This window comes from Coregonus clupeaformis, chromosome 7 (genome assembly GCF_020615455.1).
Source record: "Coregonus clupeaformis isolate EN_2021a chromosome 7, ASM2061545v1, whole genome shotgun sequence".
NCBI lineage: Eukaryota > Metazoa > Chordata > Actinopteri > Salmoniformes > Salmonidae > Coregonus > Coregonus clupeaformis.
In genome coordinates this window covers 23,959,201-23,973,623 of record NC_059198.1, presented here as the reverse complement: position 1 = coordinate 23,973,623, position 14,423 = coordinate 23,959,201, and positions in this window count along the sequence as shown.

Here is a 14,423-nt window from a genome sequence, read left to right as displayed (position 1 = left end):
AGACAGTTTGCCTGAAAAATTATGCCCACAAATTCAAAAACTTTGATTGCGGTAATCTGGCTGTGTTGATGATAAAGTATGTTGTATTTGCATGTTCTCTCTTCTCTTCCACACACAAAACTGGTTGGACGATGCAGTTGCCTTATGCACTTTTTTTCCCTCTCCCTCTGTTCCTCCCAATGACGTATATAAACCCTGGATTGCTATCCATTGGCCATTGAGAGGCTTTGAAGCAACCGGTCGGCCATGTTGGCACTCCCCAGTAGGAGAAGTCCTCCATAGGAATGAATGGAATTCTACAGTATTTCAATTAAAATGTTTCAAGGACAAAATTGCATGTATTTAAGTAATTTTGTTGTTGTTGTTGTGACAGTAACATTAGTACTCTCTAAAAAAGATACTTTAAGGAAAATGTTTTAATACGTTATTTCATTGTTTATTTTTATGTTTAGCTCACATAATATAATTTAAAAGTACGCATTAGGGTGTCTGTAATAGAATACACTTGTCAAAAACGAATGTAGACATTTATAAATGCATTTATATAGCTTCCAAAAAGCTATTTCTTTCATGGAGTAGGAGTACCAAGATGGCTGCGCGGTGGCTTCAATACAGCGCCCCATGTCAGTCATCCAGGGTTTATTCACATCATTGGTTCCTCCCTCCCCTGCCTAGCTCCAGTGAGCAACAAGTGCTGCCTGTGAGTACCACCCCCTCCCCCTCTAACCTCCAGAAGCTATCGCAAATCCTCAGCCTGCGAGCAACTGCCAGCTGACAAAACTGTTTAGTCAGCAAGAAAGATGGGGAGGGAGGGAGCGATGTGGGGCTGGAGGAGAGAGGGAAAGGTAGAGACAGAGCGAGGAGGCAGAAAGGGAGAGAGAGAGAGAGAGAGAGAGAGAGAGAGAGAGAGAGAGAGAGAGAGAGAGAGAGAGAGAGAGAGAGAGAGAGAGAGAGAGAGAGAGAGAGAGAGAGAGAGAGAGAGAGAGAGAGAGAGAGAGAGAGAGGGAGGGGCAGCGCAAGAGCAGGAGACATTCTTACTGCGCACTCTCGGTTTAGCCTCCCTTTTTCGTCTCCATCACTCTCTCGACATAGTGTTAACCCTTTCCTCTCCGAGACAGCCGACACAGAGAGATGGCTGCTCGTGGAGGGGAAAAGTAACACTAAACTACAGGGGGGGAAGACAATCCACTTTGTGGTAGGAGTATTTTGAGGGTTATTTTGCAGGTAAATAGGAGTCAATGGACTCAAAGAATTGTAAACAAAACAAGACTTTAAACTTTTTTTCTCATCTGTAAGACGGAGCTAGCTGCTTGGAAACAGGCTGACTTAGGAGAGGACAACTCTGGAGAGCGGAGCCATTGTTGTTCCACTTCCTCCATATCTTCCCCCACCACTTCGAAGAGGAGGCAGTTTAACTTCCTGTCTCCCCCATGCTTCACCCCAGGTCCTGCTGCAGCCTCCATTTTCATTTTCTTCTCCTCCTCACCCCTCCACCCTCCTCTTCACCCGCCACCCTCCTCCTTCTGGCATTCTTTCACATCAGTGACACAGCCGTCGAGTTAGACTTTGAACCCACAGTAAATACCTGCTTTTTTTGCAGCCTGTGCTGGAGGTTGAAGCCTAGGTGGTGGCTGGTGGTTGGGAAGGGGAGGGTGTGTGTATGTTTGTGGTGTATACGTGTGTGTGTGTGTGTGTGGGGGGGGTAGTGACAGCTCTGAGCTGGGCAGAGGGATAAAGGACACGTAGGGCTCTGCACTGAGACAGGGCCGACATCACCCCGGTGCAGTGCTCCCTCCCTCCCTGCAGCTTATCAGTTAGACCCTGGACACACCCTGTGAAATGGATGACTTTGCCAATATTAACAACACACTTCTGTGGCCCGACAAGAAAGAGGAGAACTATTGGACAACCAAGGTGCTACTTGGTTGTTATGGCAAGGGATGCTAGTAAAATAGGTCACTCAGTACCCATAACAACAAATAAAGCCATCAATCCATTCATCCAACAACAAAAAAGATCATGTTCACCAATGTAGGATGGATGGCATGGATTTTCTAGCAGTGGGTTGAAGGAGTAGTCATGGCAGCAATCAATTCATCCAAATGTTTACCGAACCCAGCGATGTGACGCAATAGTACCTTGAGAGACGGGCCCCATAAACATTAGGACCTACTTTGCACATTATCTGTACAGCCAAGTATCGCCTATAAAAAGACAGTGATATTAACCTAGATTTGGGACTTCTACCACAAATGTGTGGCTGTGTCTACAAATATCACTCAGCCTGACCACTAGGCCTATATTTACACTGGGGCATAGACCACAGGCAGAGTATAGGGGGCTAACTAAGGACTCACCCCAGGGACATGTTGTAATGTCTACTGTAAGGTCCCGCCATGTGTTTGTTAGTTACAGCTTACATTCACACACCTGTAAAAGAAGTCCATCCCTTATTCGGTCCCTTTAAAGCGACACTGTCCTACTTTGCCGTTTTGTCCACTTCTCAAATTTCCATCATCTCACTTCTTTTTTTTTTTTTTTTAAGGTAATTTAGCAGACGCTCTTATCCAGAGCGACTTACAGTTAGTGAATGCATACATGTTTTTTTAAATTTATTATTATTTTCATACTGGCCCCCCGTGGGAAACGAACCCACATCCCTGCCGGCCAAACCCTCCCCTACCTTGGACAACGCTGGACCAATTGTGCGCCGCCCATGGGTCTCCCGGTCGCGGCCGGCTGCGACAGAGCCTGACTCGAACCAGGATCTCTAGTGGCACAGCTAGCACTGCGATGCAGTGCCTTAGACCACTGCGCCACTCGGGAGTTAACTTGGCTGTCTGTTACCGCATCCCCATCAAAACACCCACACGAGCCTCCCCAACTTTCCCTAATTCGATCAATACATCAATAATGTTGGGTATGTAACATATTTGAGTTGCAATACAGTGCATTGTCATTTTTAAACAAGGAGTCAATGCTTAGTAACAACTGCATCAAGGGGTAAAATGTATGAACTTAGCCATTTCCCAAAATCACAAAGTAAACATGTTATGAATTACTTCAATTTGTAATGTAGAAGGTAGGAGTACCCTACATTTGAGAAATTCCTGAGCAAGGAAGGTTTAAGAGGAGGGGCGTGGTGGCAAAGTGAGGCCCAACCCCAAGCTTGGATTCCATTTTGGAAACCATCTTCCTCAGGTTCCCTCTTTCCTCCCACCTCCTGCATCTACAAGTAAGTCCCTGTGTCCCCTCCATGCCCCGCCGGCCGGCCAGGGGATGGAACCTAATCTTATCTAAAAAAGGCGGGTTAAAAATAGCCCTGGGAGCCAAAGGGCCAGCCCATCTGTACCCTTGGGGAAACCACGACCCATCTCCATCAGGAAGAGAGAGAAGAAGAACTGTCTTAATACCACTACTTTTTTCATTTTGACCACATCTTCTGGGTGGTTCGCCCCATACATCCCTCTCCTATTCCACTGATTTAGCCTCAGTGAACAACATGTTAACAGCTAAATGAGAGGAGAGATAGAATGGGGGGGGGGGACTTGACTGTTGGCTTGCCATCAGGGGACATTGTGTTTAAGTAGGTGTCTTTGGGGGTATGGAGGGGTATTTTAGGTTAAATGGTGGGCTAATGAGAGCATAAAGGGACCTGATAGGAGGGGGGTGAAGGCTCTTAATTACCTCTCCTTAGAGGGAGCTCACAGCATCCTCGTCTGGCCCAAACCTCATTGGGAGGAATGTTGATCAGCTGACTTGTTTTTTTGTCAAATAATCTATAAATGATTCTCCTTTTAGCTTATCCAAACTCCTAATTACTTGTGTTATCGTTTCAGTGATGCTACAAAATCCATGTTTAACATCTGGACATTATTGAGTGTTTAGTTCAAGGCCTAATCATTCCCTTGAGTAGCCTATTTGTTTCAATTATTTTACCAGCCCATATACACTGAGTGTACAAAACATTAAGGATACCTTCCTAATATTGAGTTGGACCCCCCACTTTTGCCCTCAGAACAGCCTCAATTCATCGGGGAGTGGACTTTACAAGGTGTCGAAAGCATTCCACAGGGATGCTGGCCCATGTCGACTCCAATGCTTCCCACAGTTGTGTCAAGTTGGCTGGATGTCCTGTCGGTGATGGACCATTCTTGATCCACACGGGAAACTGTTGAGCGTGAAAAACTCAGCAGCGTTGCAGTTCTTGACACAAACCTGTGCACCTGGCACCAACTACCATAGAGCCTCACAGTGGAGGTGTCATAATACCCATAAAACCTAGCGGTCAAACAGGGAAACGGTCCCAATCGTTTTCCCACCATTCATTTTTCCAATTGGGAATTTTAGAAACTCTTAAAATAAGGGCTGTGTTTTGTGTAGGCTTAACCTGGCATGACATTTTGATAACCATGTAAATCTCTCTCGGACAAGGTGACGTTTATCAATATATTTGTCTCTATTGACTCTCAGATCCGAAAATGCTAAACAGCATCAAAGTAGACATCATGCAAGACTACAAATCCCTGCAAGCTCCTGTACGTCATTTCTAGCTGACACCTTTGCTAACAGGTATTGTGTAAATTTAAAACATGCACAAGACAGTTCACAGAATTGTCAATTGAAAGAAATGTAGCCAATTTATTCATTACTAAATTTAGCTAACATTAGATAGTTAATCCAGAGATTCTTACCTTTTGCTTCGATTCGACAGTCTCGTCCAGATCATCATGGCATTTGTAGTTCTTTGTGATAGCCACATTAGCAGCTAATTAGCATTTCAGTTTTGGGGGGTAAATACAGGCGAATATATTGATAAAAGTAACCTTGTCCTAGAGAGATTTACAGTTATCAAAACGTCACGCCAGAGTAAACCTACATGAAACACAGCCCTTATTTTAAGTGCTTCTAAAATCCCCTATGTGAAAAATGAATGCTGGAAAAACGATGGGAACCATTTCCTTGTTTGACCGCTAGGTTTTATGGGCATTATGACTCATGGACCCCAGGAAGAGTAGCTGCTGCTTTTGCAGCAGCTAAAGGGGATCCTAATAAATACCATACCACACTGTGGTACTCTATACCCCGTTCAAAGGCACTTAAATCTTTTGTCTTGCCCATTCACCCTCTGAATGGCACACATACAGAATCCATGTCTCAAATGTCTCAAGGCTTTAAAATCATTCTTTAACCTGTCTCCTCCCCTTCATCAACACTGATTGGATTTAACAAGTGACATCAATAAGGGATCATAGCTTTCACCTGGATTCACCTGGTCAGTCTATGTCATGGAAAGAGCAGGTGTCCTTAATGTTTTGTACACTCAGTGTATAATGACATTGTTATTATTAGGACCATTTAGGCCGAAGACAAAACAAACATCATCAAACAAACATCTCTCCATTAAAGCCTATCACATCAAATTGCAGAGATGGAACAACACAAGATGGCAGGCAGTCAAACTGCCATTTCTAACCAAAAGAGTAAGATGTTCTTGCTGGAGTAAGATCCAAGTCCAACCAACAACTTAAATCAGAAATATGCATTAAGCCTTCTGGGGTGTGTAACTACCTACAACTGGTCAACATCACATGAAATCAAACATTATTTTTGCACTCTATGCATCCAACATCAAGGATGAAAAAAAACTGTTAAAACTGACTTGCCTCCTGACTCATTGGCTAAGCAGAGACCCATAGCTAGTCTATTTTGTCAACAGGCTAGATTCACACCCCTGAGTCAATACTTTGCAGTGGATTTGGAAACATTGTGGAGGGTGGAGAGCTGAGGACATACAAAGGGACCTCCTCTTTTAAAGTGTGGTTCCACGTTGATCATCATTCATCAACTATCTCCAGGCTCAGAATTCAATAGAAAATAGTTGGTATATAGAATAAATTGTTGATCATTTATTCAACCACACCATCTATATAACTTCCTCCAAAAAGAACATGATAATTTATGAGGGATGATTACATTATTTATTTATTTTACTAAACTGCCTTCTTGACAGTGCAAAAGCATTCTCCTCTGATCTAGTCTGCCATTTTATTTGCATGGCCTTGCTTGAGTATGACTGCAGGGCCTAAACCAGGACAGGCTCATCATCTTTCTCTACCACAGAAAAACTACTTTTAAAAAAACTAAGTTATGTCTCTAGCCTATATCAGGATATCCTAAATACATGATGATACACTTCAAGCAATTAATTCAACTGATACATCCTGCATACTACCCCTACCCACATCATTATCACCATCGTCCCCTCGTGTTGCCTTGAGGTGTTATTTCATCACACATTCAACTAAACTATTCACACTTTCAGCATTTCTTCATCTGAAATAAACCAAACATCTTTGATAGAGAGGTGAGTTTCCCTACAGCAAAATGAGTGTGTTTGATCCCGCTGTCGCTGTAGGCCTACTCGACTACAGTGTAGAATTTCGTAATGGAATGTGAACTGCTCATCCGGATCTGCACTCTCCTCCCTGTCTCCTTCCAAGTAGTCACAGAGCTCGAGAGAAGAGGAACATCGCCCAGCAAGTGCTCCAAAACCGTGTTGCTTCTATTTTCAACCACCAACAAAATAGCATACAATGCAAATATCAACAGGTCATTTCTCCATCACCAGACAACATGTTGCAAACAGAGCAACACAGTAGAGACAAAGTTACACTTTTACTCAATGCGGTTCTATGCGCACAGTAGCCGACGAGAGCAAGGGACGAATGATTTTTATAAGAAAAAATGCCTAGCAACCATTATCTAACCAGCTCTCGCTACTTTGCAGTTCCACAAGAGACAAAAACGCATCAATTCACTTGAGAAACTTTTGAGCGTCTAAACGAGCAAAACAATTCAAAGGAACCATGAATGATCACCAAGAAACACGTTTAACATCAACCATTATCTTCGTAGATGATGCAATATAAATTATCATATATAACTGAATGATAATAATTGTAGAATGTGAAAAGTGAGAAATAATGACGTTCTTAATTCTAGTGATGTAATAATTAGGACAAATACAGACTGATAACAAGCGTCGTGATGAGTACGGAGAACTATTCTGTTTACTTCCTGAGCAATCTAGAAATAATGATATCGAATCATTGAATAATTCGAATTTTAACATTTTAACACACAGGCTACTCTTGAAAAATAAATAGGTTTCGAAAACGTCTTGGCAAGGTCAAAATGTAGCTAGCTATACCGACACATGGCCACTAAGCTGTAGCTAGGCTTCGATCAAAGTGCACTGAAGATATGGATGCTCGAGCGCAGCAACAGGCGGTTAGTTAGCAAGCTAGCAGACTTTGAACCTCCACCTCGAGCCCCCATCATTAAAACAAACTTTACCGAGGGTGGAAGTTAGAACTCCAACAATTGCTGTTAATTTGAAGTGGGGATGAGTAACTAAACCTCGTCGGTTAAGAATAATCATATAAGGAAGATACATTCCATCGCTCAGGCGTTTTAATCATGGATGAGCATCAGGTCCTCAGCGAAACTAGGAAGCGAATGGGAGTCGAGAAAACTATCCTATCCACGTCTCTTTTCGAAGTTTTACAACTTTGTCACAACAACTGTAAACTTCGCCAAACACGCAATTAACATCACATATGACTAAACCAAACAAATAAGGCAGACTTAATAGAATAAGCCGAGAAGCTAGCTAGGTACTTACGTTTGACTTTGTTGGGGTTGGGCTGCTTACGCCGAGACATACTGATGATGGTGATGATGGGCAAAGAAAAAAAAGAAGCTGCAAAGTTGTTCCGGAGAGGAATCAAAATGGCGTTTCTGAGGATGTGCAAAGTTCGACAACTTTGTTCCCCCCTCTTTCTTCCAAATTCCTAAAAAGGAAGATAGGAGAAAGAGTTCAGAGACGAGAGGAAAACACTTATTTCGCTTTCCTCTCTGACCGTCCCCAAAGCGCAGCTCTCTCCTCTCCCCTAACCTGATAAGTAAGACGCATCACGTGTTGCTCCTGCTAGTCTCCAAGGGGACGTGTTACTGAGGCTGCTTCGACAAGACTTGAGCCACTAAGCATCTCTACAGGAGGGGTCTCAAAAGAGCAAAAAGTTTTATCGAGCGGCGTGGTACCCTCAACATGAAAACTTGTCGAGAGAGGAAGTGCACGCCGAGGAAACTCGAGCCCTTTAAAGTTCTAGAACTTTGTTGTTCATCAACATTTCTTTATGGGGCAACTTTGAACGATGAACAGATGCGATTTATAAAATTAAAGACCGCCAAGAATACACACCAATCATTTTAAAAATAAGTGTGATGATTTAATAATGTTTAAGTAGATACAGGACCCAGTGATGGATGCATAACCAAACTATATTTAGCTAGTTTCAATTGTTAAATTTAGTTTCAACTGGTGCTGGCATACTCCCACATTCCTCCAAGCCCTCCTCTCTGGATACAAACCCCTCCCTGCGCCTTTACTCATCAACCACTGGCCGACAAACATTCCCTCCCCTCTATGCAGCTGAACTGTTAGGAGCCTGCACAGCCCTCACACTGTCTGGGCCCCATTGAGATGGAGTCAGATACATTAGGCTACTAATTATTATAAATTAAACTTTCATTTAGGCCTAATGAACTGAAAAGTAAATGTGAGATGATAGGCCTAGCCTACAGAGAGTTTGGTCATTGTGGCTTCTGTTGATTATACCTAACCTAAACTTAATTTGATTGGAGGTGTCATGTGTGACTGAAATCACCACAATGTTATTCCCCTGACTCTCCTCCATAGCCATTGCCAAGTGAATAGGCCTAGTGATGCTTCAGGAATTACAGATAATAAGGATGCTATTTGGGATGTTTTTAATGCTAGCTTTCAAAAAAACAATATATGATGAATGGGATGTAATTTTGTTGGCATCACATCATTCTTATGACACTTATGGAGACACTTATTGCAAATTGATCTGACCATTGATCACTAAACATTCTAACAAAGTTAAACTCTAGGCTCTATCCAGCTGTATGCTCAATCAACCCCAACTGAATGGAAAAGATATGCACAAAATAAAATAAAGAAATTAGATGGTGCTTAGCTTTCCTATTAATATGGGGTTGAGGCATGGGACATGTACTCATCTTGATAGACCAATTCAGAAGGTTTTTAAAAATCTGGCAAACATATGATTTTGGGAGTGAGATCTTAGATCTTATTTGTATAGCTAATCTAAAATCAAAGAAGATACCTAACATACAGTGCCTTCAGAAAGTATTCATACCCCTTGATTTATTCCACATTTTGTTGTTACAGCCTGAATTCAAAATGTATTTAAAAATAATAATCTCACCCATCTACACACAATACCCCATAATGACAAAGCGAAAACATGTTTTTAGAATCTTTAGCAAATTTATTGAAAATGAAATACAGAAATATATCATTTACATAATTATTCACACCCCTGAGTCAATACTTTGTAGAAGCACCTTTGGCAACGAATGAGTCTTTCTGGGTCAGTCTCTAAGATCGTTCCACACCTGGATTGTGCAACATTAGCCCATTATTCTTTAAAAAAAATCTTAAATCTCTGTCAAATTGGTTGTTGATCGTTGCTAGACAACCATTTTCAGGTCTTGCCATAGATTTTCAAGCAGATTTAAGTCAAAACTTTAACTCGGCCATTCAGGAACATTCATTGTCTTCTTGGTAAGCAACTCCAGTGTAGATTTGGCCTTGTGTTTTAGGTTATTGTCCTGCTGAAAGGTTAAGTCATCTCCCAGTGTCTGGTGGAAAGCAGACTGAACCTGTAAGGGTTGGTGTGAGGTGTGACCCAGGTGCGGTGCAGGATATACAGTAGGCAGTAGGCAGAGATGGTGAAACAAGGATCTTTACTGGTGGTCCCAAAACCAGGATACAAAATAACGGACTTGTCACGATAAAATAAAGGAGGAGCAAATTGGTCTCCAAAAACAGGCTGACAGCAAACATACGAAATACTAACTACGACTGAAAACAACAATGAAACAGGGAGAACACTTCTCAAGTACCTGTACATATGTCTCACGATCAGACACTGATTAGTACTGTTTGGCATCAAGAAACTAGCAGAGAAAACAGAGCAAGGGAACACAGGGAAGTGAGGACATAAATACACAGGTGAACATGTAGACACAGATGACACCAATAGGGTAATGATTAGTCCATTCTGTGAGTGAGGAGGTGACTAAGGTTGTCGGAGGATGACACCTAGTGGGTCGCTCCAGAACTGCGACCCCCTACTGTAACAGTGCCCCCCCGACGAACGGCCCCAGTGACGGAATGTTGTTATCAGCCCTGGATCCAGAATGTCCCTCCTGGGCACCCAGGACCGCTCCTCCGGCCCATAACCCTCCCAGTCCACCAGAATTTGGAGACCCCTCCCCACCCGCCAGCAGTCCAGGATCCGGTCCACAGTAAAAGCCGGCTGCTCTCCGACGATGCGCAGCGGGGTAACAGGACGAGGAGGGGGAGCCAGGGAACAGGTGGCGATGGGCTTGAGGAGGGACACATGGAACGTGGGATGCACCCGTATGGTAGGGGGAAGTTGCAGGCGGTAGGCCACTGGGTTGACTCACCAGACCACTCTGAATGGGCCGACGAACGAGGGGGACAGCTTCCTGGACTCCACGCGGAGAGGAAGATCCAGCGTGGAGAGGACACACCCTCTGTCCCGGGCAAAAAACCGGGGCCGGGCGACGCCTGCGGTTGGCCTGATGTTGAGACCTGACCGAGGCCCGCTTAAGCGCCGCCCGTACCTGCCTCCAGGTGCAGCGACAGCAACTGATGTGAGCCTGGACCGACGGAACCACCGCCTCCTCCTCTTGCTCTGGGAATAGGGGGGGTTGGTATCCGTATTGGCACTGGAAGGGGGACAGGCCGGTGGACGAGCAGAGAAGGGTTTACTCCGCCCACACCAGTCGCTGACTCCACGTATCTGGGTTGCTGGAGGCGTAGCACCTCAGCACCGCCTCCAGATCCTGGTTGACACGCTCCGTCTGCCCTTTCGACTGGTGATGGAAGCCGGAAGACAAGCTGACGGAGGCGCCGAGGCAGGTGGCGAATGCCTTCCAGAACCTGGAGGCGAACTGAGGACCCCGATCCAACACCACATCTTGGGGAAGGCCGTGGACCCTGAAATGTGCTGCACCACCAACTTAGCCGTCTCCCGGGCCGACGGGAGTTTGAGAAGGGGAATGAAGTGGGCAGCCTTCAAAAACCGGTCCACAACGACCTGGATGACTGTGTATCCATCAGAGGGGGGTAGGGCGGAAATGAAATCCAGCGAGATGTGGGACCAGGGGCGCTTGGGGATAGGCAGGGGTCGGAGCAGCCCTGCCGTGGGCTGACGTGAGCTCTTCGTGCGCGCGCACAACGGGCAATCCCCATCAGCTGATGGCCACCAGAACCTTCTACACAGGAACTCCAACGTCCTGGCGCCTCCCGAATGGCTAGTGAGGTCGGACGTGTGCGCCCACTGAAGCAGTCGTGAGTGCGCAGCCTTGGGTACATACATCCTCCCCGATGGACCTCCGCCTGGATCGGGCTCCCGCTGTAGCACTGCTCTGACCAGCCTATCGATTCCCCATGAAACTGGGGCAGCAATTAGGGCGTTGGGGACAATGGGGTCGTCCCTCTCCACCAGGCTTGGTGTTCTTCGACCCCGGACGGTATGAGATCGTGAACCGGAACCTGGTGAAGAACAACGCCCACCTGGCCTGGCGCGAGTTGAGCCTCTTGGCCCCCTGAATGTAGGCTAAGTTCTTATGGTCAGTCCATACAACGAATGGATGGGCGGCCCCCTCTTGCCAATGCCTCCACTCCCCCAGGGCGAGCTTGAACGCTAGCAGCTCACTGTTCCCCACGTCGTAATTCCACTTCGCCGGGGACAGCCGATGGGAGAAAAATGTGCAGGGGTGAGTCTTACCATCCGTGAGGAACCGCTGGGACAGGATTGCTCCCACCGCAATGTCTGAAGCATCCACCTCCACAATGAACGGCAGGGACGGATCAGGATGTCCTAGGACCGGGGCCGATGTAAAGCGCCGCTTAAGCGCATCAAATGTGTTCCCCGCTTCCGGGGTCCAGGCGAAGGAGCGTACGCTCGTCTGGGGGTGAGGGCTGTCAGGGGAGCGGCTAGGGAGCTAAAATTGCGAATAAATCGCCTATAAAAATTAGCGAACCCTAAAAACCGTTGTAGTTGCTTGAGGAATGAGGGTTGGGGCCAATCCAGTACCGCGCTGACCTTGGCTGGGTCCATCCGTAGGTCCCCCTGGGTGACGATGAACCCCAGGAAGGAGACTGTCTCTGTGTGTAACACACACTTCTCCACCTTGACGTAGAGCTGGTGATGGAGAAGGCGTTGGAGGACCTGCCGAACGTGCTGCTGGTGTTCACTCATGTCCTTTGAAAATATTAGGATGTCATCCAAATACACAAAGACGCTGTAGTCGAGGAGGTCCCAGAGCACGTCATTGACCAACGCCTGGAACACCGCAGGTGCGTTGGCTAGACCGAACAGCATTACTTGGTACTCGTAATGCCCACTGGGTGTGTTAAAAGCCGTCTTCCACTCGTCCACCTCCCGAATCCTCACCAGGTTGTAGGCATTTCATAAGTCCAGCTTGGTAAAGACCCGGCTCCCTGCAATTACTCGAATGCCGTCGTCATCAGGGGGAGTGGGTAGCAGTTCTTAACCGTGATGTCGTTGAGCGCCCGGTAATCAATGCACGGCCGCTTCCCACAGTCCTTTTTCCCCACGAAGAAGAAGCCCGCGCCCGCGGGTGAGGTAGAGGGACGGATGTGACCCTCAACAAGTGCCTCGTCGATATACTCCCTCATGGCCAGCGTCTCCGGCCGGGACAAGGAAAACAATCACCCTCGTGTGGGCATGGCGCCCGGCAGGAGATTGATAGCGCAGTTGTATGGCCTGTGAAGAGGTAGGCCCTTGGCACGCCTCTTACTAAACACCTCCCCCAGATCCCAATACTCCCGGGAACACCTGCCAGGTCTATGCCGGTGATGGAGTCTGTAGCCGCTGTCCTCCCGGTGGCAACAGCCGCTAGGGCGGTAGGCGGTTCGGAGTGCAGGACCTGGGGAAGAGGTGAGGACTGGTAGGTGGTCTGGGATGGTGGTTTGGGCTGATGAGTTTTCGGTGGAGACTGGAACAGGACGGAGGCGGAGCCTCCCTCCAGGATGAGCCGCACCGTGGACCAGTCTATCTGGGGTTTGTGGGCGACCAGCCAGGGGTGCCCGACGACGAGGGGACACTACGGAGAGTCCATGAAAAACTGGATATCCTCCCATAGCCCCCTTCCACCCGGACACGCACAGGGACAGTGCGCTGGTGATGAAGCCCGACCCCAACGGCAGGCCGTCCAGGCCCATGACCAGAACCAGCTTGGAGAGGGAGAGTAATGGAACGCTCCACACTTGGGCCAGCCCCACGTCCATCAGGTTTCCCGCGGCCCCCGAATCCACCTGTGAATGCGCCCGATGCGTAGCGCGGGCCCACTGAACCCTGACGGGGAGAAAAGTCCGGGAGTCTCTGGGGTTGGGGTTCCGGCTAGCACCCTTCCCGATCTTAGCGAGCCCTCCCATTTCCCAGCTTCTCCGGGCATGATTCGCAGTGGTAACCTGCCTGGCCGCAGTACAGGCAACGTCCCTGGCACAGACGTCTCTGCTTCTCCATCCTGGACAAGCGAGCCTTGCGTCATCCCTCTCTCGTGCGCCCTCTCACAACGGCAATTGTCTACCCGCACCGAGAGGTTGACGAGGCCGTCCAGTTTCTCAGGCAGCTCCCTGAAGGAGAGTTTGTCCTTCATGCCCTCCGATAGACCCTGCGCATAAAGGACGACCAGGGTGGCCTCCTCCCATCCTGCCTCTCGAGCCCGGGTCCGGAACTAGCTCCCGGGTGAATTGGTAGGAGTCGAGAGCACGCCTGAGTTTGGCTCTCCCACTCCGCGGTAGCCCAGGAAAGGGCTCGACCCATCAACAGAGTGATAATGTAGGCCACCCGGCCCTGCTCCGTCGGGAAGGAGGAGGATTGTAGGCTGAATACCAGGGAACACTGGGTGAGGAATTCCCTGCATCCCTCTGGATGTCCGTCGTACCTCTCCGGAGGTGGTAGGCGGGGTTCCCGCAATGTCACAGGCGAGACTGGAAACGCCGCTGCCGCGGCTTCCGCTCCGCCAGCTGCCGGGGCTTGTGGGGTGTTCACCCGGCTCTGCACGGCAATCGTCAGCTGGCGGAGATTCTCGGTGATCTGCTGCAGGCTGCGGTCGTGCTGGTTCAGCATAGCTCCCTGCGTTGCCAATGCGCTACGATACTGTGCTGCTTCCGCTTGGTCCATATTGGCTCTGTTTTCTGTAAGGGTTGGTGTGAGGATAGACAGTAGGCAGAGACGGTGAAACCA